Source organism: Vulpes lagopus, chromosome 8 (assembly GCF_018345385.1).
Source record: "Vulpes lagopus strain Blue_001 chromosome 8, ASM1834538v1, whole genome shotgun sequence".
NCBI classification, from domain to species: Eukaryota; Metazoa; Chordata; class Mammalia; order Carnivora; family Canidae; genus Vulpes; species Vulpes lagopus.
Window position 1 is genome coordinate 61187812 of NC_054831.1, and position 27072 is coordinate 61214883.

Genomic DNA, 27072 nt, shown 5'->3' on the forward strand with positions numbered 1-27072 from the left:
CTTTGAATGACACATTGGAATAGATGGATCTAATAACTATATTCAGATAGTCTCATACAAAAATAACAGAATACACATTGTGTTCAAGGACGCACAGGAAATTCTCCAGAACAGATCATTGTTAGGACACAAATCAAGTCTCAGCAAATTCAAATGGACTGAAATCATAATCAGGCATGTTCTCTGGCCACAAAAGTATGAATGTACAAATCAATCACATGAGAAAATCTGGAAATAACACAAATACGTGGAGGGTAAATAACATGCTACTAAACAGCAAATGAGTCCAAAAATCTTTGGGATTCAGCAAAAGCTGTTCTAAAAGGGAAGTTTATAGCAATACATGAAGAAAAATCTCAAATAAGCAACCTAATATTGTACCTAAAGGAGCAAGAAAAAGAAAAAGCCCAAGGTCAATAGGAGGAACAAAATAAAAAAGACTAGAAATAAGTGGAATAGAGACTGAAAAAAAGAGAACAGATCAATGAAACCAGGTACTATTTTTTTGAAAATATCAAAAAAAACGGATATACCTAGTATATTTACACACATACACACACACACACACACACACACAGGAATATTTCTTAGTCGTAAGAAAGAATTAAATCTTCCCATTTGTAACAAACTGGATAAATCTAGAGGGTATAAAGCTAAGTGACAGAAGTCTATCAGAGAAAGACAAATACCATATGATTTCAATCATATTTTTTAAACTAAACAAAGAAAAAAGAGACCAAAAAATCAGACTCATACATAGAGAACAAACTGATGGGTTAGTGGGAAGGTGGGTGGGAATGGGTGAAATTGATAAAGGGGATTAAGAGTACACTTCATGAGCAATGGGAAATGTGTAGAATTTTTTGAATCATATTGTATACCTGAAATTTAATATAACACTGTATATTTTTTCATATTTGGATTAAAAACCAAAACCAAAACCAAAACAAAATGTAAGAGCTTCACTTTACATTGCCATTCAGGATCCAGGGAGCTTCCTGCCCATGGCTCAGAATAAGATTTAATATTTTAAGAAATTAAAGAAATGCATCATCCCTTGCATGCCAGAATTTGTGATCAAAGATTTAGATCTGCACCAGTATCAATGTGTCAGAGATATCCAGTAGGATAACTGCATTTTCTTTGGTGCCAATTTTTTATACTTTATGAATTCTTCTCAGATCTCTAGCCTGCAATCATGGTAATTAGGAGACACCAATCTTGATATCATCAATTAAAGCAGTTCTTATAGAACTATTGTGTTCATCAGAAAAAAAAAATGACATCTTCTACCTATTATTATCAAGAAGATCTTACTCATCTAATTAATTTTTTAATTATTTCTTATATGCCTAAAATATCCAGACAAGTGGATATACACATGAATGAGAAGCTGTCTGGACTTAAAGGAGTTTGTAACTTAGTGAGAAAGATACACACAAAGCTTGTGTGCTAGAATGCACACATGTATTAGGATTCTCTAGAAAAACAGAAATTATTAGATATTGTATAATTTCTCTTTGTCTATGTGTATATTTGTATCTTTAAATATCTAAATATATTAACACATATAATATAGAATATTGACAAATTATATATTAACACATTTGATATATCTTAAGATATTGCATTATCATACTCATTCTATTATTGTTTTATCATACTTATACAAATTACACATAATATTAATGAAATCATTTTAATAATTTAAAATAGTAATATACTGAAATACAGATTTACTTTAAAGAACTGGCTCATATAATGGTGGGGGCTGGCAAACATCAAACTTGGGAGGGCAGGCTGCTAAGTTGGAAATTCAACTCAATTCAGAGTTCATGGTGCTGGGTTGAGTCTAAAATCCACCAGGCAAAAGTACTGGGCTAAAAACAAAGGCAAGATTTCTATATTGTATGGTCCTCTGGAAACCTCAGACTTTGTCCTTAAAGCCTTTAAATGATTGAACAAGGCTCCACATTATGGAGGGAAACTGCCTTACTTAAACCTGACTGATTGTAAATGTTAATAATACCTTAAAAACCTTCAAGGCAACATCTAGACTAGTGTTGGGTAAACAGGTATTATAGCCCAGCCAAGATCACACATAAAATTAATCATCACAATATGTGAACAAGTTGTCATATTAACACAAACAGTGAGAATATACAAAAAGAACCCTCAATTTCACTTCTGCAAATACATGTTGGACAGTCTATACCACAGGGACTATGGAGAGATCTCTCAGACAAATGCTGTTGGTATTACACCATAGCCTGGCAGCCACTTCTCCTTTTTCTCTCTCACTTCTGTCCTTCAATTTTAAAGTTCCCCTCCATATCTGCTTCCATCCCCATTCTACACATTCTCCATGGGAGATGTCATTCATCTCCAAGGCTTTATGCTGTCTAAATGTTAATGGCTTCAGATCATCTTTCTCTTACTGAAATTCTGCTCCAAGCTCCAGATCCATATTATTGCTTTCAATTATTTCTTCTACATAGATTTTCTTCTAGGTATGTTTAGTATATTTTATTTCCATATTCTAGAACCTACCTTTGAGGTCCCAGAAATAAAGGGCAATTTCATTATTAAAGATGAAAAGCTTAGACATAATTGCTTATATCACCCTTTCTGAAAACACCAGGACTCAGGTGACAAAAACTCCTCTTGCCGAAGATTCATAAGAAATTGAGTGAAACTGGCTACATTCCTCAAATTAGAGGCTCCAAGTATCACACATTTTGAAGAGCTGTCGAAGACTACCAATAATTGGGGTCATCAGACACAACTCACTGAGGCTTACTAATGGAAGCAGAACCATTTATATTGTCATCACCCAACCTTTCATTTCTCCCATCTACCACTAGAAAAGGACTGGAAAGAAAAGAGGTAAAAGGCATTCATGGACTCATTATCTTTGGGGTAGTAAAATATTTTTGGTATGAAGTTTTACCTCTTTCCAGTGAAGGAGGGGAAGGATATGCCACCACCAGCACTACCCAACACCAATGATCAGAAGGTCCCAAGGGATTCAACAGTTCAGACTTGTGATATCCAGAAAAAAAAAAAGTGAAAAAACTATAAAATCTGTTTCCTGATGCTCATTAGGCCAAGTATAGAAAAAGAAAAGTTCTTAGGAGTATCTGACACATGCACCCTTTCAGACAGACAGAAAGATTATTTTCGGTTTAATGTTCTGAAAATAGTTAGTTATGGGAATATTCTGCATTCACTGGCCTTAAAAGGCCTGTGGTATAATACACCTGGGAACAATAAGAGGACAGGAGAGGGGAGGCGGGGATTATACTGCATCCCAGTTATGCATGATCCTCCAAAGGAATGGAAGAGAACCTAGAGCTTCCTTCTTCTGTCCATTTGAAGAAGCAGAGGACATGGAGTTGTAGGGCTGTTCAGGCAGCTGCCAGTTTAGGTGAGGTGATGCCCCTCCTGGACTGGGCACTGGGGACCAGGCTGAACTGAAGGCTGACATAGTTGCCTTTCTTTTCTTTTTTTTTTTTTAATGTAATAATAGAAGGGGGCCAATGAAACTGATTTACACACATTCTCTCTCTCTCTCTCTCTCTCTGTCTCTCTCTCTGTCTCTCTCTCATCAAAATCCATAGGCTATCACCATGAAGTTCATGAGAGAAGTCCACCAAAAAAGTCAGAACTACATTTGCATTGTGCAAGTGGTGAGGGATGAGAGGAGAGGCTCCCTACTAACGCTAGCTGACTACGTATTAGGAATATTCCAGCCTTCCATTTCCTCCTCAGAAATGAGAACAGTTTCTACACCAGAGTTAAACCTCAAGAAAAGGGGGGGGGCAGGGAATATTTCTAAATTAGATCATGACCCTCATCCTCTTCCTTACTCTAAGCAGTAGTTATGGTCAAATATCAAGTCTGAAATGGGGAAGGAGCAGGACACAGACTGAGGTTAGAGTCTGATATTACTTGGCACCTTTCAAGTGGATTGAATTACCTCTTAGTCATTAAAAAAAACTAACTTTTAATCATTAAAAGTGATAATATAGTTATGAAATTTGCTTAAGATACGTGAACTGGACCAAGAACAAAGGATGATTAATAGAACATGTTAGAAATAAATGATTGTAAAAGAAGAAAAGTACTTAGATGTTTTTAAATTATTTTCTTGAAATATCTCATTGAATCAGATACCCAAGACTTAGTCTTTACTTCCTAGAAGAGACAAAGTCTAATACTTGAGGTTCCAGACAGTATTTCTCTCTGTGACCATCTGATTTACATTGCTGTCCACTATAGTACCTTCTCTTCTGAATTCTAAAATCTCAAAAGGTTTTTATTCCCTATTACTGCCCAACACTAACACCCAAGCCTGTATTCTCAGTCTTGTGAATGATCTCCGAATTGCCTGCTACATATCCTGCCCCAGAGACCACAATAATGAAGTTCTTATTTGTGGGACTGAAGAGAGGAGGCCCTCAAAGGAACAAGATAAGCCAAAACTGGAGCTGCCCCTGTTCCCTCTACCAGGGGTCTCCTGATGAGAGGATGCTCAGGGTCTCAGACACTGTTCGAAGGTATGCGGTGTAAGTAGTTTCAAGGAGACATTAAAATTTAACATACTCTCTTATGGTTGAAAAAGGTACATCTGTCCTACTGCTTCTCCCTACTCATTTCTTCTTTCATAGGTGTCCTCTTTACCTCACACCTATTCTTAATCTCATCAAAATACATTATAAGGAGAAGGGCAGAGAAATATCCTCTGGGGGTGCCAAATAGAGGCATGATCTGAGAATACAGCAGGAAAGGAATCTTTTGCCAAGTTACTTCTCTCTCCTTCTCTCTGCCCTTTCCCACTTAGGATTTGAAATCACAATTAATTGAGATGATTGCCCTGAAACACATTTTACATTTCTATTTGAGTTGAACAATCAAGTCCGTCTTTTTCTGAAAATTAAGTTTGATTTGAGTAGAGAGCAGTACTGACTTTGTCATTTAGATTTAATGGCAGACAAATCCAATATTTGTAAGGAGCTCACATAAAATATTTCAGAAATTATATCCTTTGCAACCACTAAACTTAATAAAAATTTTAGATGTTAAAAATATAAAAGGAGATGCATAGTTTTTTTTTTTTTTCTAAATTATTTTAGGGAAACTCAAAGGACGTTCAGAGACCACTGCACCAAGTTTAACTTTCCACCATCCTCACCCTTCCACCCCCTACTCTTTGGAAAAGTCTCACCATTCCTCAAAACACATGGTTTCCCACACCCTCTTACTGGCAGAGCTATCCAAATCCATATATTTTTGATACCAAGCAAAAACTGGCATCCCTTCAGGTTTAGTCACTGAGCTGTCAGAATGTTGTCCTCAGGAAGACAGTTACGTCACTATTACGCAGTGTTATTACTTAACTATTTCCATATTAAAGTCCTTTTCTTATGTCCCCAGTATCTAGCTCCGAATGAATAATTAGTATCCGATACATGACTACTGAAGACTCGCTATACTTTATTGATCATTATTGTTTTTGAGCATCACCAAAAACACTGCTTGTCTACTGACTATGTAAAAATGCTGCACATCAAATTTTAAATCTTTTGATTCATTCAGAAAATAATATTGAAATTGAAATATACAGGAATTAATATAAGCAGGAAATCTGTTACTCTCTTTAAATAAAACTGAAGACTTTTCAGTAGATTTTGTAAAAAGAATCTGTAGCATAAGAAGCTTTTCAGCAACTTAAAGAAAATTTATTATTTTCCATTTTTTAAAAAAGGATGGAGCACTGTATGCTTCAGACAATTCTAAGCACAGCAATAAGCTTCTTAAACTTGCTTTTAGAGATCTGTTTCCTAGATTTTATTATATATTCTGTGTCCCTTCTGCTAGCTATTTACTACCAAATATATTAGTGAGGGGGAGAAAGCAACTCAAGCTTAGCTTAATCAAAATGAAGATTTAGTATTAAAATGTACTTTTCCCATAGCTCAAAGATAATAATGAATGAGGTTGAGAAGGGCTGGACCCACTAGTATTCTTCATCTGCCTCTCATCTCTGCTTCTTTTTGCTTCTTTGTTTGGTGATTCTCTCTCTCTGAACATATATTTCCTCTGCTTCCATCTTTATAACAAAATGGTGCTGCCTTGTAGGTGGGTGTTAGTTACCCATAATGTCTTCAGACATGTGGAGATACTAGATTTTTGTCTTTTTGCCTAATTATTTATTCCAAAGGAAAACCTTCTGATCAGCCCACTTGGGGATCAAGATTCCATTGCTGGTCAAATCAACCAGATCAGAGAGATATGGGGTAGGATCAATATACAAACATGGCTGCAAGGACTCTACAAGCAAGGCACTGTATTATGGAATTGGGAGTCATCATGATAGGTCTCCAAAAAATATCTAGTATCCCTCTCCCCATGGACCAAAAGCCACTAAAACTTAACTCATGACACTTTAGAGAAAGTAACAAATATGGCAGCCTTCTAGAATTGTTTCAGTAATCAAAAGTAGATGTTATAATCAAACATTTACTCATAAATGAAGAATAAAGGATTCAAATAAATAGTGGACTATTTATTCTTACCTTACCTGAAGTTACATAATACCCATTGCTTTTGTATTTTAGATTATATCTTCTTTACCTGGGGAAAAATGGCAATAAATAACTTTTTATTATGCTGCACTGTGGCAGTTACTCCTGAAGTATTGTGTTAATTTAATAAAAGTTAAAAATAAACATATTTCTTTTAGTTATGCTAAGAAATGAAATACATCCATGTGAAGATTTTTGTTTTAGTTTGCATCTGGAAATTTCTAAATAATTTCATAGGATTGTAAATATGTGCAACAGTGGAAAGATTGCTAAGTTGGAAATTATAAGACCCGAATGTGATCTTGGGAATGCCTCATAATTCAACTCCACAAACATTTATTAAGATTTCCTATGGGCTAGTTGAGAGAGCTTGAAGATATATAAGATGATGATGATACCTTGCTTTCTTACTCATAGCATATGTTTAAATATGACTATAATAGTAAAAATGTGAACCAGAATATTCTGGGGGTAAAGTGGAAGGAAAGGATAATAAAGAAAATGACTGGTGTTCATATTTCTGTTAAGAAAAAGGGGATTAAGATCCCCAAAGCTGAGCCAGCTGCCTTTAACCTCAGGGAGATATAGGTGTTCTTGTTGTTTGAGATGCTTGAATGAGTGGTCCTGGCCCCCAAATAAAGTTACTTATCCCTATACTACTATATTCTCTCACTCAGACCCTTTGCCACTAGTGTGATAATTTGGAATTTTGGAGGCAGAAGTAGAGCTACTTTTTTTTACTTCGAGATCCTTGGATATCAAGGCCTAACTTGGGCCCAGCAATGAATATTTATCCTTAGCATAAACCAGAACCTCTCTTACTCTGTGTCTCAAGGAATTCAGCTGCTTTTTACAGCTACAGCATCACTAGTGAGCCTGCCCTGATCCCAGAAATGAGTACTTAGCCTTAGACAACCACCATTAGGGGCAAAAACTCAGGCTATCTCATAATGCTGGCAAACCTCTGCTCTCTCCATTCGTGTGCATTTGCCCACAAGAAATACAGCTGTTAAAATGTAGGAACCTAACTCCCCAGTCTCAGTCCCTGTGTATATCAGAGCCATGCTCTGCCAATGCTGCTGAATGTCTGCTTTGCTGGAAAAGGGAAATTGAGAACAGGGTTTCAAAATCCTCTCCTTAAAAAGGGTATTGGACCACACGTGATATCTCCACTTCCTCTTCTCTCTCTTCTCTATTTTAAAGAGAGGCCTATGCTGTTTATTCCCTGATACTTCCCCCCTAATCCTAGAATTGTTTTCCCAAAATGGCAAAAAAAAGGCCCATAAGTATTTAGAGGATAAAGAGCAATTTTCCTAAGACAGTCACATTTCTGCTCCTCTCCCTACCCAGTGGCCAGGGATTTCCTAAAGCTGTGTTGTTTCTCTACATCCTGGCCATACCTTTGCAAACTTTCACTTCATCAAAGATTCAATTTTCCAATTTGACTATGTCAGCTATTTCCTGCTCAGGCTTTAATTGATACAAGCCAGGAAAGTGTTTTAATCAAAAGAATGACAAGATCATATCTGTGTTTAACAAAAAATAAAAACAAAACATGAAAATGCAGAGCATGAGAATAGATTAGAAAAGATCTAATCTTTTAGGACATAAGCCTACTCAAAAGGTTTAGATAAGAGATTATGAATTCTTGAATCTGAACAGTGGTTGAATGCCTTAATATAGGAGATGAAAAAAAACAACTAAGTTGATTTGAGATATGGTACTTAGGCAACTGCATGGTTAATACTACCACACTAACAGAGATCCAAAAGCCCAGGAAGAGAGACGGTTTTGGGAAATAGGAAGAAAACTATTTTGATAGTCCATATTATGTATAAAATAAGGAAGTTGAACCCAATCAATCTTTCTCAAGCTTCTATCACTTATAGGCTATCCCCACAATTCAGGGTCTATGTATTACATTTACTATCACTTTATTTATATATTCATGTTTAAATAGACTTTTTTTTCCTTTTTCTTAGCCTTCTCCTAGAAAATCATATTCATTAAAGTATGTTTTGATGTGCCATTCATGTTTTTGTTCTAACGCTAATATAAAATATAAATACAAAGTTAAGATGTTTAAGTTGCCTAAATTACTCCTTCTTATAAACTCATGCTATACCCTTCTACATGGGAAATGATAAAATATTTTAAAGTTTTCTCCCAGTTCCAAAACTGCATGATTCAAACAGAATACTGAACTTAATTCTTTAGGCCCTGAGTAGTCCCTTGGTTATAATGTAGCTGCATTACACCTTCAGATATTAGGGTGTCTTCAATCTGACTGGGCAGGAATCTACCTTTTATATTTGCATTACAATTCCCTGAGATAGTTCATGCTTATCCCCTCCCCCCAAAAAAGTTCCTAAATTACAATTCAATATTAGACTAGACACTTGGCAAGTAGTCTTGACCAAACAACAATCTGATGGTTAAAAACGATATGTCTGGAACTCACTCATAATTCCATTTGTGGATATATCTCTGAAAAGCAGGGACAGCATTGTTTTTCTTGCACCTTGCCTGACACAAACTGTGCATTTCATAAATAACATGTAGGGCAGGTGAAAAGTCAGATGGCCGGAATCTATAAATTTGCAATCATATATGAAAATCTTTGAACTGTGATTCTATGGACTAAATATACCCAACACATAGAATGGGTGATTCCAACTGCCATCTTTCCAGACTATAACGTTCAAGAACTTACTGGTCAAAGGAAATATAGGGCAAATTCCAGAAATGCTAAGTTTACTTCTTATTTATTTATTTATTTATTTATTTATTTATTTATTTATTCTTTATTTATTCTTCTTCTTTATTTCTTCATAGAAATAAAATATAAAAAAAAAGAGAAGACTTTCAAAGGCCAATCACGAAAGTGGTGTCCTCTGTGAATCTTCCCAGATCACCTTAGATAGAAGCAACCACTGCTGAGCTTCCAAAGTACTTTGTTCTCAGGCTTTTCACTTTTGGTTTGATGTCTCCCATAACAGACTCTGAGCCTCTTGATGGCAGGATCTTTACTCTATTTATATTTATATTCCTAAATTCAACAAATAGCAAGTAGGAATTCATCTTAATAAATATTTTATTAAATTGAATTTTCAGGTTATCTACAATAGGATACTGGTACCTAATGAACATTTTATATTCCAAAGCAATGTTTTACTTGCCTTATGCTCCAGAATTTATTTATACTAGGATCCTTGCACCTGACTCTAAACGTTGGGATATCATTGTTGGGTATTCCTGAAAATCTCTATCTAGCTTGACCAATTTTCATTCATTCTGTGGAGGCTGAAAGCAAATAAAGGAATACAAAATGATGCCTTACACGTATGACCATTTTCAGACTCATTAATGGGATCAATGATGGGCTACAAAACCAATCCATAATCAGAAGCTTAAATCATAGAATATTAATGATGAACATTAGAGGATACCAAAAACCTATAAGTATAAGCTTTCAAAATCTATGGAAGAAACTGAGCATCCAAAAACCTGGGCATTTTAGGAAATTGGATTTAATTGAACGAGTAATTGTGTCTACTCTCAATACTGTCCTCATACCAGACCATTTAATTTGATGTCCAACTTTATGACAGATTTTGCCCTGATTTCTGAAAACATTGCCTGGCATCTGACACAATCTAATCAGCCTGGCTGGTAATCTGATTAACAATTTTACTTATATTAGGGTGCCTGTGTGGCTCAGTTGGTTATGTATTAGCCTTTAGCTCAAGTCATGATCCCAAAGTCCTGGGATGGAGCAACATATCAGGCTCCCTGTTCAATGGGACTCTGGTTCTTCCTCTCCTTTGGTCCTCCCCCTCTGCTCGTGCTCTGTCTCTTTAGTTTTCTCTCTCAAACAAATAAATAAAATATTTAAAAATTACTTATATTACAACTCTCATTCTCTTTTCTTGAGAAGCAATTTCTTTTTTTCTTATTTTTTATTTATGATAGTCACACACACACACAGAGAGAGAGAGAGAGAGAGAGAGGCAGAGACATAGGCAGAGGGAGAAGCAGGCTCCATGCACCGGGAGCCCGACGTGGGATTCGATCCTGGGTCTCCAGGATCGTGCCCTGGGTCAAAGGCAGGCGCCAAACCGCTGTGCCACCCAGGGATCCCGAGAAGCAATTTCTAAGTTAGTGTACAGATGAAATCTTTTTAAGAAAGTAATATTCATACTTTCCAGAGGAACAAAATTAGAAATTTCACATGAATACCTAAATTATTCACTATTTTTACTAAATATTAAGTCATTCTTTAAATAACTAATTCTCTGATCATTTAAGATACTGACTAAACAAAACCAGTTTATATATAATGTGTGAGAAATGCAAGTCTTGAATAATACAAACTTCGTTGGTGTGAGTGTATATGTTGTAGTTACTAGTTACTAGCTATTCCAAGTTGTTTCAAATCTATGGTCATTGGACACAGACTCCAAATAGTTTAAGTAAAATCTATATAAAACTTAAAACGAGCACTTTACCATATAACAGCTCCATGTTCTAATTATTTGGTCTGACGACAGACATTTTGCCATATTAAAAGAGTAACTATTTGGCAGAAATAGTCCCCAGGATCTTTTCAGCATCTTGTCTCTGTTTAAATCTTATATAGCAAGAAAACATTGTTACATTTATTCTCTCATAGTCAAGAAATCAGAGTTGCTCCTTGAAAGAGGTGACCTGTTTAGATGAGAAAGGGTAAGAGGTAGTACAGATAAGCTGGGGAAAGGTACGATTAGTAAATCATATAGTTCCACCACGGTATGCATCAAACACATTCAGCGTCTTTGGAGAATGAGAATGCTAAATGTTTTTCTTCGTTAGGGGTTACTAAAGGGTGGGAAATTTGGAGGAGGGGATGGGATGAGTTTCATAATTTTTCTTCAATAATTGCTTTGCTATCCTCCTGAGAGATTCTTTTGCTTTTGAATCATATTTCACACAACTTCTCCTTAAAATACCCTTAGCGATACACCTACAAGTTCAACAATCTATTTACTGTGTTAAAATTTATAGCTCACTAATGAATCAAAGGACAAATGACAACAGAATTAAAAGACCAGCTTATATTCATCTTTATAAGAAGAAACCGATGAATTATAAACTCTTAGTAATCCATTCATGTGTTTGTTAGCAAACATTTATTAAGTTCCTATTTCATGGTAGGTACCATGCTAAAGATGGGAATATAAAAATAAATAATAAGTTATACTCTGGTGAAGAAGGCATATAGAAAAGCAGAAAAGCAAATAATACCAATTCTTCAACAAGTATATATTAAGCACATACAGACACTTAACAGTACAGCAGTGGAGAAACAGATAAAGAATTGCTTCAGAGTTGAGAATGATATGGTGGAGAGGTTGAAGGATTTCCTGAAGATGTGTAGCATCAGTAAAGTCTGAATTCATGGGCTGAAACCCACTAGATGAAAAGGAGGAAGAACATCACAAAAAAACAACTTGTGTAAAGGCTTGAGAATGGGATGGTTAGTGTGACTAAAATGTAGGTAATGTAAGTAAAAATGGTGGCAAATTCACTAGGAATAAGGAATGAATATTTGTAAGATATCTACATATAATGCTAATTTGTGTGATTGGGTGCTTACAATTTCTAAATATGTTTTTTAAAAAAGAGATTGTTTTAAAATAGGAAAATGCAATTTTGTTTTTTTTCAAACTTTTAAATATTATAAGCTAAATTTATTCACTGATCTAAGAGAGCTTTAACTATATATACTAATAAATCTAAAAGAATATATTTTTAAAATTTGTAGAAACTCATGAGTCATAATAAAATAAGTCAATTTTTTCTAAACAGATTTTCATATAGTGTTGTAAATTTTAAAGTTCCCAAAAAACATTTAGAAAGCAGCAAGTACTAGGTGATTGCTAAGGGAAATCATGAAAACTGATCATTAACTTCAACATTGCAATCAGTTTCAATCAAACAGATTATGTGTCTAAGAGAATTCAATAAGGAAATTAGAGAGAGTTTTCATATAGAGCAATTTACATGGAAAAATATTTCATTCCAATTTAAAAAGTACTATATGTCCTGATAGTAAAATGTACCAGGCACAGTGGAATACAAAGAAGAGAAGTTTATCAGGCTCCAGAAGTTTATGTGGCTAGTTTATCTAGCAAAGAATCTGGCCAGTGAAGAGTGAACTTAAGAGCAAAAACGGGATTTATGAAAAAGCATAGCCTATCCAAACTGTTAAGCAGGGTAGCAAGGCTGACGAGTTGACTTTGAGAAAAAATGCTAAAAGAGGGCAATCAGGAAAAACTAGTGAGGGAAGCAGATCTTATCTTTTAGGCAAATAGCTTACCAGGGTTGGAGCAGGATGGTGTGAAGCTCAAGCAGGGGAAATGCCTCCTGATAGTTTCCAAGTTGTAAAATCATCTTACCTCGCTACTCCCCACCCCAAGATTCTAATGCACAACTGAAATACAACAAAGTGCAAGAAAAGAATTTAAAATTAACTTTAGTGTCACCATCAAGAAATCCATACTATTATCATTTTGATGTATCTTCTAAATTTTTATCAATATGCACAAACACATGACTACATGCTTGCATCTTGAAATCTGTGTTGTCTGCCAATTTTTTTTTCCTTATGCTGGTCATTCTCAAATTTTTTACTCTCAAGGTACCTTTACATCATTAAACATTATTTAGAACCCCAAAGAAATTTTTGTGTGGTTTATAACTATCAAAATTTATATTAAAAATTAAAATTGAGAAGTTTATTAAATTATATGTATTAGTTTATTTTAAAATAATAATAATAAATCTGGGACACCTGGGTGGCTCAGTTGTTGAGTGTCTGCCTTTGGCACAGGGCATGGTCCTGGAGTCCCGGGATCAAGTTCCATATCGGGCCTGCTTTTCCCTCTGCCTATATCTCTGCCTTTCTCTCTCTCATGAATAAATAAAATAAAATCTAAAAAAGATTTTTTAAGTAAAAAATAAAAAATCCATTACATGTTAAGAAAAAATACATATTATGAAACAAAATTATATATTATATATTATATATTATATATTATATATTATATAATTCTGTTTCATATTTCTCAGAATATTAAAAAAGAAACTTGCATGAACAGTTGAGATTTAATCAATTTTGTTCCTTCAACAAGGTCATTTTGAAATGAAATTGACTTTTCAAAAAATTTACTGCAAATACCTGGTGGTAAAGAATGTAACATACAGCTTGGTACATACCATTGTTTTATCTCCTCCTAAGGCACTGAAAGCTTTAACCAACACCACATTTGCACTATCAGTGCAAATATCAACATAGTTTAAACTGTCTGTGAAAATTAAAATTCACTGATCTAGCTTGCATTTGAATGAATCTTTTACCAATAGACCTTTATTATTATTATAATAGTTTTGAATTTGTTCACCCCCTGAAGAGGTCCCTAAGACCTCCAGCAGTCCACAGACCACACTTTGAGAAACACTGCCCTTACACCACTAAATATAAAGTAGCATTATTTGAAAGGGCTATTTAATGTCCTCTCAAGTACATGTATCATCATTTAACCATTACCCTATTATTAGACATTTAAGTTGTATCTAATTTTTCATTATTACCAATAATTTGTGATGAACCTCTTTCTACATAAATCTTTGTCTTCCTCTCTAATTATTTCCTAAAGATTGACTCTTAGTAATTTGACTAGGTCAAGAAAGATTTTCAAAGTGTGCTATCAAATATATTTCCAAAGGGACTCCAGTTCTGCATCTGGTTCCCGTTAGGCAGTTGTGAATGTGCTAACACTCAGATGAGAAGCCAAGTAGAGACTATGCTCACATTGGCAGCATGGGCTCTCCCGAAGGTTAAGCTATAGGAACTTGGGTCAGCTTTATTCATACTAATTGAATCCATATTCCAGGGCATGTTCCTATTTAGGCACTCTGCCACAGCAAGATCGCATTAAACAGTGACAGGTTTGTAGCCAGTGGTATTTATTTCCCGCCTGAAAAAAGTAGAAGAAATATATGTTGCTATGTCATGTGAATGAGTTTAGCAAAATTCAGTGTCCCAGTTGTTTGGTTCTGTGACCCCAGGTGATTAATCCTTTCCTCTCCATTTTGTGGCATTTCTGGTTATGCTTGCAAACCCAATTCTTTCTGAACTTTTTCACCCAAACATTTGGTTCAGCTTGTCCTTAAAGACTTGAAAATGAAAACTTGAGATCATGGACACTCCCCCCTAATTTATCCCCGATTTTTAAAATTGGCTTGGTTCTTTTTTTTTTCCTCCAAGATTTACTTCTTAAAAAAAAAAAAAAAAAGCCAGTATCTTGCTAGAAATAGAGACTATGATAGACCTGGAATATTTCTATTGCTACCCTTCATGATTTTTTTCCTTTTTTTTTTCTTTAGCATTAGTCAAATTATACAGTATTTTATAGGAGCATACATTCAATGAGAAAAGTTGATTTAATGGACTCAGTTTATTCTTATAATGCCTCATGATGTTATGTGATTTTATTCTACCTATAGATTCTTACAACAGATTTAATATCTGCTCTTTAATTACCAAATACAAATTGTAATCTTAGCGTTGACTTTTTTACAATAAACAAAAACAGATGAAAATGCTCCTGAAATCAAATTCTCTGAGGCACTGTTGTGCTTCAAGGGTTCCATAAAATTCATTTCCCTCCTTGCTATCACCTTCTCCTAGATAATTTTTATGGAAGCACACTTTGTCACTCAGTCCGATATTTTGAAAACTCTTTCTTTTTTTAATATATATATTTTTTGTAAATTTATTTTTTATTGGTGTTCATTTGCCAACATATAGAATAACACCCAGTACTCATCCCATCAAGTGCCCCCCTCAGTGCCCATCACCCAGTCGCCCTCACCCCCCACCTACCTCCCCTTCCACCACCCGTAGTTCATTTCACAGAGTTAGGAGTCTCTCATGTTCTGTCTCCCTTTCTGACATTTCCCACTCATTTTTTTCTCCTTCCCTCTTTATTCCCTTTTGCTTTTCTTTTATATTCCCCAAATGAATGAGACCACATAATGTTTGTGCTTCTCCTATTGACTTATTTCACTCAGCATAATACCCTCCAGTTCTATCCACGTCGAAGCAAATGGTGGGTATTTGTCGTTTCTAATGGCTGAGTAATATTCCGTTGTATACATAAACCACATCTTCTTTATCCATTCATCTTTCGATGGACACCGAGGCTCCTTCCACAGTTTGGCTATTGTGGACATCGGGGTGCAGGTGTCCCGGCGTTTCATTGCATCTGCATCTTTGGGGTAAACCCCAGCAATGCAATTGCTGGGTCGTAGGGCAGGTCTATTCTTAACTCTTTGAGGAACCTCTACACAGTTTTCCAGAGGGGCTACACCAGTTCACATTCCCACCAACAGTGCAGGAGGGTTCCCATTTCTCCACATCCTCTCCAACATTTGTGGTTTCCTGCCTTGTTAATTTTCCCCATTCTCACTGGTGTGAGGTGGTATCTCATTGTGGTTTGATTTGTATTTCCCTGATGGCAAGTGATGCAGAGCATTTTCTCATGTGCATGTTGGCCATGTCTATGTCTTCCTCTATGAGAGTTCTGTTCATGTCTTTTGCCCATTTCATTATTGGATTGTTTCTTCGCTGTTGAGTTTAATAAGTTCTTTATAGATCTTGGATACTTTATCTGATACGTCATTTGCAAATATCTTCTCCCATTCTGTAGGTTGTCTCTGAGTTTTGTTGACTGTATCTTTTGCTGTGCAAAAGCTTCTTATCTTGATGAAGTCCCAATAGTTCATTTTTGCTTTTGTTTCTCTTGCCTTCATGGATGTATCATGCAAGAAGTTACTGTGGCTGAGTTCAAAAAGGGTGTTGCCTGTGTTCTCCTCTAGGATTTTGATGGAATCTTGATTGAAACCTAGTGAAACCCATTGTGTCCTCTCTAAAATAATGTTGTGAGGACCTGATGCTCTTTTAGCCTATATTACATTAAGAGGGTGCACACATATATGCATGTGTCTTCTCTCCTGAGTTGGAGAGGTGCTACTGAGCACCTGCTTTGTTTACTTTTGAAAGTACTACCTATGTGACTGATTATCTTGCTTAAATTTAAGAATCTTAAAGTTGTATCCTTCATTTAGTAAATAAATAGATTTTCATTTCTCATACTATTTCACTACATCTGACTTTATTTTTCAGTTCTCAGAATTCCTTTAATTTCCTATCTATTTATTTATTTTATATTCTTCTCTTGTACTTATCTTTGCAAGCTGAAAGATACAAAAAGAACAAAATAAGGTGTAAATATCATAATCTGTAATAATTCTTCTAAAAGTAGCTTATTCAAACAGGCTAAAATTTGGTCTGGAAATGAACAGATACCAGGTGTAAAATAAAGCTTGTTTAAAGCTTAGAGAAAAAAAAAATGATACATGTGAATCATATGGCACTGACAACTGAATGGGAAACACAGTGCATCAAACTAAAACTGGGAAGCAAAAAAAAAATTCATTCATTAACCTTGATGATGGGACAGAGAAAAAAAATTAGTAGTACCCTGGTTAAGACACAATTATTTCTTTAAAAAGATCTCTTCTTGACAAAGAGAAATATGTTTAGTGGACATTAGAAATAGATGAGTACAAGTAGAAACTCAGGAATACTTTATTTTTATTAAGATTTTATATCTTCCTTTCATCTGAAAGAATAGCACACTCAGAAAGGCTGAGGCATACTAACAAAGTCCTAAAACTAGAAACATTTGGAAAAAAAACAAATCAAAGAGTTTTTTTAAATGACAGGTGGAAACCGGGAGAGTAGAATTGAGATTTAGTTCTCTAGGACACACCAGATTTACCACTGATCAGCAAAGCAAAATTTAATGTAACAGGCATGACTCTCAGAATAAATGAATTCTTTCTCAACCACTGAAATTACTGTATTTCATAATTTTGATGTATCCTTTAAAAACATGTCACATGTACTTTTATGGTTAGAAAACATTTTTCTCTAGCAATAACAAGTACTTCATAGCCTGAAAACTTATTTCAAGATCCTTATATTTCATACCTCTCATTTTTCAGATATACATGAGATATGAGGAACTCATACCATTATTTTTCAAATATTATAAAATGAGTTATTTGTACTAAATTGTTTTTTCTCCAGTCACATGACTTTTTCAGTTTCTAATGAACAGAAAAAGATAGAAGGGCCACACTCTATCCTTTCCTCTCATCTTCAGGGAATCCACCAAGGTATTCATCTGGGCTGGCACTTAATCCAATGAAAAAAGAATGGAAAGAGAGGGCAAAAGGAGGTTCCTGGCCTACTTAAAGTTTTGTGCTAAGTGGAACAGAAAGCTAAATACAAACGTGATAACAACAGTAAATATGATTATCTTTTCTCTCCGGGAATTGATGAAATATATTGGTGGGAGTGAGCATAAGAGAACAGAAGAGAAAGCAGGTTAGTGGATTTTGTTCCATCATAGATGTTTTGGACTATATGAATTGTTATTTTTTTTTCTATAAATATTCAGTTGTTTCCTGCTGTATTAGGTACTGTGATAGAGAGAATAACCAGACAAGGTCTTTATCCTCCAGAAGACTTCTGGTTTAGTAGAAGAAGGGTCTCAGTTGCCCCATCTGTAAAGTAGGCCATGAACAAGATGATGGCAAAGATCTAGCTCTAAATTAGTAAATTAATATTTAAAAACTACTACGGTTAATACCATTTCTAATTTGACACTTCCTTATTATTTTTCTTTATCCCAATATCCCTTCATTGAACCCAGGCTTTGAAGTCAGGAGAAAGAAGTAGGAAGTTTAAAAGAAAGATACAGATGACAAACAGAGAAAAGAATAAGAAAAGAAGGTAAAGAGAATAGCACTCACTTTCTAGAGCATCACTTTCTAGAGCACCATTTTCCTTCAGGCACTCAACTCAGAACAATCATTTCTTATATTTTGAGAATGTACTTCAACATTTAGAAACAATATATACAAATCATTTCATTAGTGGAAGCAAGAGAACAGATCCCTACAAACAAACACATGCACGAACAGATATTTTTTGGTAAATAAAGTAACATGCTTATCCTTCAAATCACCTGATAGCTGCATTATGATCACCTCCTCCATTTCAGAGAGTACAGTTCTCTATACTTTTTAGCATACAGGTTATTACAATAGAGTTTTATAATACAGTCCACCTAGAATCATCATGCATTGCCCTTTCAAGTGTCATTTCCTCTTAACTTTTATAATTTGTACTAAAGTTTTAAGCTTATTTTTCTCTGAGCATTTTCTAAGACTATTTTTATTTTTTTTTATTTTTTATTTTTTTTAATTTTTATTTATTTATGATAGTCACAGAGAGAGAGAGAGGCAGAGAGACACAGGCAGAGGGAGAAGCAGGCTCCATGCACCGGGAGCCCGATGTGGGATTCGATCCCGGGTCTCCAGGATCGCGCCCTGGGCCAAAGGCAGGCGCCAAACCGCTGCGCCACCCAGGGATCCCTCTAAGACTATTTTTAAATAGGAGAAAAAACTGTAACAGCTTGTTCCCATGAGATAGTAGTGGGGACTAAGGTATTTGGCAGATTAGACTAAGAAGCACCTGACCAGTCTCAGACACACAAAATGACATACTAGTAACTTAGAGAAAAACATGTCTGTTGACAAGAAGAAATCAAGCAACTCATTGATAACCAAACACAGTAATTGATTTAGTAAATAAAATAGGACATTCCTAATAAAACTAATTATAAAAGCAGGTTACAGTTACTAATTAATAAACTTAAGATGTATGTAAAACATGTTCATTTTGGAGTGCAGAATTCTCAGTAGAAACAACTCAGGCACTATCATTCTTTTCTATCATCTTCTTGATAGCCACTCTTCAACATTCACAGTGATACTGACACTCACTGTCACCTTTTCCTTTAACCTAAATAAAGGTTTATTCACTTATTTTGTCTAAAGATGTCACACAAAGTGACAAGCAGATTCTACCCTAAAACTATCCAAACACTGATATAATAATTTTCCTCATACACTATCATTACAATTCACGTTTGTGTGTGTGTGTGTGTATTTTTTAAAAAAATATTTTATTTATTTTAGAGAGAGACAGAAAACGAGTGAGCACGTGTTGGGTGGTGCAGAGAGGCAGAGGGAGAAAGAATCTCAAGCAGACTCCATCTTAAGCATGGAGCTTGACTTGGGGCTCGATCCCAGAACCCTCAGATCATAATCTGAGCCAAAACCAAGAATCGGACATTTAACCTACTGCACCACCCAAGCAGCCCACAATTTAATTTTATATTAGTAAAGGTTTTAGCCCCAAGAAGCTAGAGATAAATGTGTTTATCAATTAGAAACCTTAACCAGAGCAATTAAACAAAATAAGTAAATAGAAGCCATCAAAATTGGAAAGGAAAAAATATAACTATTTCTACTTACAAAAGACATGATCATAGAAGGTCCTAAATAAACCACAAAAAGCCACTAAAGCTAATAAAAATGAATTCAGCAATGTTACAAATTCAAAACACAAAATCAGTTGTGCTCTGAAACCAGCAATGAACAATCAGAAAAAAGAAATTAAGAAAGCAGTCACCTTGACAATAGCATGGAAAATAATAAAATACATGGAAGGTAAAAGATTTCTACACTTAAAATTACACAGTATTACCAAAAGAAATTAAAGAAAACCTAAATAAATGGAAAGACATCTCCAGTTCACAGAAAGAATTAATATTGTCAAAATGTCAGTGCTACCCAAAGTGATCTACAGATTCAACATAATCCCTATTAAAACTCCAACAATGTTCTTTGCAGAAATAGAAAACCAATCCTCAGATTCATGTGGAATTATAAGGGCATCAAAAAAACAAAACCATCTTGACAAAGGACAAAGGTGTAGAGCTAACACTTCTTGATTTCAAAACTTACCACAAAGCTAACAAAAAACAAACATAAAACCAAAGCTACAGCAAACAAAACACCGTGGCATTGGCATATGAATATATACATATAGATTGATGGACTAAAAATTAAAAGCCAAATATAAAACCATACATATATGACCAATTGATTTTTGACAAGAGGATCAAGTCCATTCAATGGGGAAAAACAGTCTCTTCAACAGATGGTTCTGGGACAGTTAGATTTCCACATGCAAAAGAATACAGCTGAACCCCTACTCATACCCCAGAAAAAATTAACTCAAAATGGATACAATACCTGAATGTAAGAACTAAAACCATAAAATATTTAGAGGAAGCTGTAGGACTCAATCTTGAAGACCTGTATTTAGCAGCACATTTTTATTTTTGTTTTCAAGTATAATTAACATAAAATGATATATTAGTTGCTGGTATACAATATAATGATTCAATAACTTGATATACTTCTCAGCGCTCATCAAGATAAGTGTATTCCTAAACCCCTTTTATCTCCACCCCCCCACTTACAGTCTTTTCTCTGTATTTAAGAGTCTGTTTTTACTGTCTCCTTTTTTTTTCATGTTTTCTTAATTCCACATATGAGTGAAATTATATAGTATTTGTTTTTGCCTAACTTATTTCACTTAGCATTATACCCCTCAGATCCCACATATAGCAAGATTTCATTATTTTTTATTTTATTATTTTATGGCTGAGTAATTCCATATATATATTCCATATATATATATATTCCATGTATATATTATATATTATATATACACACACACACACACACATACACACACACACATGCTTCTTTATTCATTCATCTATGGATGGACACTTAGGTTGCTTCCATATCTTGGCTATTACAAATTATGCTGCAATAAACATGTACCTTTTCAAATTAGTGTTTTCATTTTCTTTGGATAAGTACTCAGTGGCAGAATTACTGGATCATATAGTAATTCTCTTTTTTCAGTTTTTTCAGGAACATCTATATTTTTCTAGATTTTTCTAGATTGACTATACCAATCTTCATTCTCATCAACAGTACACAAAAGGTTCTTTTTTTCTCCACATTCTTGCCAACACTTGCTAATTCTTGTGTCTTTCATTTTAACCATTTTGAGGTAATATCTCACTGTGGCTTTTATTTTCATTTCACTGATTATCTGATAGAGATCTGAACCCATAAACGTCCTAGAAGAAAACGGGCAGTAATTTCTTTGACATCAACCATAGAAATATTTTTTCTAGATGTGTCTCCTCTGGCAAGGGAAACAAAAACAAAATTAAGCTATTGGCACTACACCAAAATAAAAAGCTTTTGCTTGGTAAAGGAAATAATCAACAAAGAAGATATTTGCAAATGATATAATCTGAAAAGGGATTAATATCCAAAACATACAAAGAATTATATAACTCAGCATCAAAAAAACATCCAATTAAAAAATGGGCAGAGGACATGAGATATTTTTCCAAAGAAGACATACATACAGATGACCAAAGACGTGTGGAAAGATAACAAGACATTCTTAGATATGACACCAAAAGCCCAAGAAACAAATCAAAAAAGATAAGTTGGATTTCATCAAAAATTTTCATGTATCAAAGGACATTAGCAAAATCAAAGGACAACCTACAGAATAGAACAAAATATTTGAAATTATACATCCGATTAGAGTTTAATATCCAGAATATATAAAAATTCCCACAACTCAAAAAGAAAAACAACCCACTTAAAAGCAGACTTTTGTAGACATTTCTTTATTAAAGATATACAAATGGCAAATAAACCCATGAAAGATATATAATTGAAATAGGAACTCAGATACTTCTAGGACAACATTCATAAATCATTCACAATAGCCAAAACGTGAAAGCAACTCAAGTGTCTATCATCAGATGAAGGAGTAAACAAAGTGTAACATATGCACACAATGGAGTATTATTCAGCCATAAAAATTACTGAAGTTCTTATACATGCTACAATATGGATGAAACTTGAAACATTACACTAAGAGAAATAAGCCAGACAGAAAACGATAAATATTGTGCAATTCTACTTTTGTGAAGTACTTAGGACAGGCAAATTCAGAGAGACAGAAGGTAAATCCAGAGGTTACCAGAGGGTGGAGAGATAGGAGAGTGGGAAATTATGGTTTAATAGCTACTGAGTTTCTATTTCTGGTTATGAAAACATTTTGTAAATAGAAGTGATGGTTGTGTAACACTGTGTATATAATGAAAGCAACTGAACTATATAGTGGCAGGGGTTAAAATATCAAGTTTTATGTTATATATATGAATATTTTTTTACCAGTTTTAAAAATAAAATTAATATTACTAAAATTGAACCATCTATTTAAATGAGTAAACTGATACGGTGTGTGATAATTCAAGAAAGCTGTTAAAATATACATATAATAAACACTTATCTCAAAGTCATGTTTAGTGGATGTAAGTAACATAGATGAATTTTGTTTTATCTTTGTTTTTCTTCACTAATCATTTACAGTAATTTCATATACCTACACTTTCATGTTTTTAATAAACACTAAAATAATTTTGTTAATTAATAAGCCATGAAGTGAATGCTTTTAGAGTTATACATATGCTCACTAAGTTTAAATTACAAATTCTCACGAGAATTATCCCAGTTCTGCACTGACATCTCTCTCTTCAGCCCATTCAAAATGCCACCCTATACAGTTTCTGTACATACTGATATAGCGGGACCTCAAGAATAGTTTAAGTAACTTAAATTATGGATGGAAAAACCCATGTGATTCATGTTGCTTTTTCTCTCTACTCCAAACTTCTAAGTCAGTTCCTTGCTGATTCCTGGAGGTGGTGAGATTCTTTGACACCTCAACTCTTCTAGGCCCATCAGACTACTGACAAAGTATAAGCTAAATGTAGCATTTTTTAGCCTAATACAGGCTTATGTAGCATTTTTTAGCCTAATACAGGCTTATCATTGCACATAACAGTGTAATGTACTGACAGAAAACTTTACAATCAGATGTTTCATTTTCCTCATAGAAATGAAGAAATGAAGTGGAATTATGTTTTAATATCAAATTTACATATAATTGATACATATGGAAAATATATCATAATCCTGAAAGAGTAAACGTATGGAGTTGACACTAGAAATTTACTTAATGGAAGTATCTTTTGATGATGGGTGATATTTTACACTATATATAGGAAAGACATTGAAAATTAAGCCTAACAATTCAGAGGTTTCTAATACTGGGGGGCATACCTTTGATGGAAAAAATAGTAGTAGTTTGTGACTGCTAATAAAGATAATTTAAAGAAGGGTAGTAAATTTACCATTGCTCACATTCTACTACTTATACTGTGACCCTTTCCTCTTTTACTACAACTCCACATCCTTAAGTGTCACCCTTTTTGTAGTCACCCAACCCCCAAAGTCTAGCCACCTACAGGTCTTTGTTATTTTTTTTCACTTTAATAGAAAAATTTTTAAGACTTAAAATCCTCTCAGAAGAAAAGTAGCTCCCATAGCTGAATTTAACAGAGCTGGAAGACTGTTTAATTACTGCCTTCTACCTACCAACCTTGGTCTAGGTCATCTGGGGTCCAAACTCCAAAGCCAAAAATAATTGTCTCATATCAAGATCTTTTGTATTGCTTGTACCTCACTTCTATCCAATTGACTGCCAAGCCTATCCCTTCAGTTCCTGGTTGCCTGCCTGGCCTTTGGACCATCTGTCCTATCTAGCCCTATGGTTTGGATTTCCTCTTGCTTCCTGATTTCATGCCTGATTTCAGCTGAGATTAATTTTTCTGAGGCATTTGTCTGATCTCTATCGAGTTCCTAATTTCCATTTTGTTTTGTTACTCCTTACTTCAATGTTCAGTCTCTCCTGTGCCAGACTTTGTTTTGGCATTTCGACACATTTTGAAATTTACCTTCAATTCCCTATCCAGTCTCAACTGTAAAAGCAGCCCTGCCTAGTTCTGCACCTAACTGTATCATTACTGAGCTTACCACTTTGAGAACTTTATGTTGACTAGTCTTGGAGGAGGGAAAGGCGAAGAATCAAATACCACTTATTCAATCTAACTATAGGAAATCGTAAGTATTCATTTACTGTAGTTAAGGAATTAACAGATATTTCTTGCACCTATGACTGTTTTCAAATAACAACCCACAAATATAGCTGCCATATATATATATATATATATATATATATATATATACACCTATGCTGCCATATATATATATATCATATATATATATATATATATATATATATATACACCTATGCATTATACCCAAAATGTAGATTCAATGAGGGTGAACTGGTTAAGCTACTGAATATTCAAGCCAATTGTATAGAAATAGTGGAGATTAGGAAACTTTGAAGATTGAATCCATAGGAAGAACATATGGCCAGCCAAACACAATTACCCAGATTAGACTCTTGGACTCATTGCGTATTTTGGTAGGTGACAAAAAGAAGTCATAACTGAAGATTTCTTTCCAAAAAACAAATCAGTAAGAGTTTCCCTCTTTACTACATTTTCCCTTAGGATCTAAGGGTATGTTACTGACAGACTTATTGTCATTATACCCTGATTAGGCAAAAATATTCATGTATTACATACTTTTTCCTCATAACTGAGCTGCCCTCAAGACACTAGCAATCATCCTATAATTGGTATTCTACTCTCCATTATTCTTATAATGTGTGTGTGCATGATGGGATCATTCTATAAATCTTTAATGGGATATATTTAGTTATCTGGTTATTTTTTTTTTTTTTTATTTCTGTGGTGGGCATTTTTTACTCATCAGTTGTGACCAACTATTCCAGGGCTTGTTGTCTTCTAATAAATCTGCTGACACTTGAGTAACTAAGTAAAGCACAAAAAGAAATGATCATTTAGGAGTCTAGTCAATAAGAATATATTAAGCAGATCTAGACCAACAAGTGAGATTATCAAGGACACATCTCTTTTTGGTTCATTTAAAGGAAACACTAACATTAAGAACTCTTCAAAACACTCCTATTTAAACTTGCTGTTTAAAACATTATGGAATGACCCATTGCCATAGATCTTTATGACCAACACTGTCATGGAAAAATAGTCCTCAGGATTTGGTGGTTTAGCACTTTTTTTTTTTTTTAATTTTTTTTATTTATTTATTTTTTTGGTTTAGCACTTTTGAAGTCTATGGTAGCCTTTCCATATAGCCAGCTCTTTATAATGTTGTACCCTATGTATCGCTTGAGTGATATTTTAAGAAATCGATTTTAAGACCAATTTATGCCACTTCTTATTTGTCTGTGTTTATTTGGATCTAAGTATTCAGAATTCAAATTATATTTACTTATAAGAATGTAGTTGCCTTTGTATCCTGAAAAAAAAAGTAATAGCCTTACTTATGATAATACATTCATAAAAATAAGTATGCTGGCTAGACAATATGTCTCTCAAAGATGTCTACCAGATAATAAACTAAAAATGTACTGTGCTATACTTCAATACTTATACTTTTTTTATGGCCTTGTGTGCTTTAAGGAAAACTAAAGGAAGTGTTAACTGTGCATCTGTTAATCCAGTTTATGGGAACTGGAGTGACCCAGAGAAAAGAGAGGTAAGTGGTAAAGATGAATTGTATTGTTTCAGAAGCAGAAACACACAGACACAGACACACACACACACACACACACACACACAGTGTTATTTGGACATGATTCCATATCATGGCGAAGAATAATGTTTTAATGGAATTATTTCATTGGAAATGGGAAGGAGTTTTAGTCTCTCTAAATATGCAATGAGAATTTTCCATTCCAGGACAGATTCAATCTGTTTGTAAAGTCAGTTCACTCTTAAGTGGCTTTGTGGTCACTGTTCATACTCAACAAGAGCTGACAACTCTGGAAAACATCAGTTTAACCCAGAGTATTAGTCAGCTACCCATAGTAACTCTTTATTGACTGTTCTTTATATTCTATTCCCAAAGACAAAAGAAGGACAGCATTCTGTGCTGTGCTTTATTTTTATTTTATTTTTTTTAATTTTTTATTTATTTATGATAGTCACAGAGAGAGAGAGAGGCAGAGACACAGGCAGAGGGAGAAGCAGGCTCCATGCACCGGGAGCCCGATGTGGGATTCGATCCCAGGTCTCCAGGATCGCGCCCTGGGCCAAAGGCAGGCGCTAAACCGCTGCGCCACCCAGGGATCCCTGTGCTGTGCTTTAAATTGAGATGTGAGCAGTAAAGGGCTATTACCTGATCATTTAGAAGACTAAAGGAGAAATTAAAGTGTATTACATCTTTCTTGGGACCTTTCAGGGCTATTTCCTTATCAGCGCAATAAAAAGTAGACTAGACAGATAATGAAGTAAAATCTTTCTCATCTCTTTCTTAAGTAAATAATATGAGCATACACTTGGGTATAAAATAGGATTAGCCATGACACATCACTTCTTATCCATGAAAACCTTACATCTGA

General features: G+C 34.5%; 1 long non-coding RNA gene across 1 annotated transcript in view; it reads left to right on the top strand.

The window, feature by feature from the left end:
• Positions 1 to 26371, top strand: part of LOC121496696 — a 137999-nt gene extending 111628 nt beyond the window's left edge. Inside the window, exon 5 of the long non-coding RNA XR_005989312.1 lies at positions 26132 to 26371. This is a non-coding gene — a long non-coding RNA (uncharacterized LOC121496696). The remainder of the gene's footprint in view (positions 1 to 26131) is intronic.
• Positions 26372 to 27072: the final 701 nt, after the last annotated feature.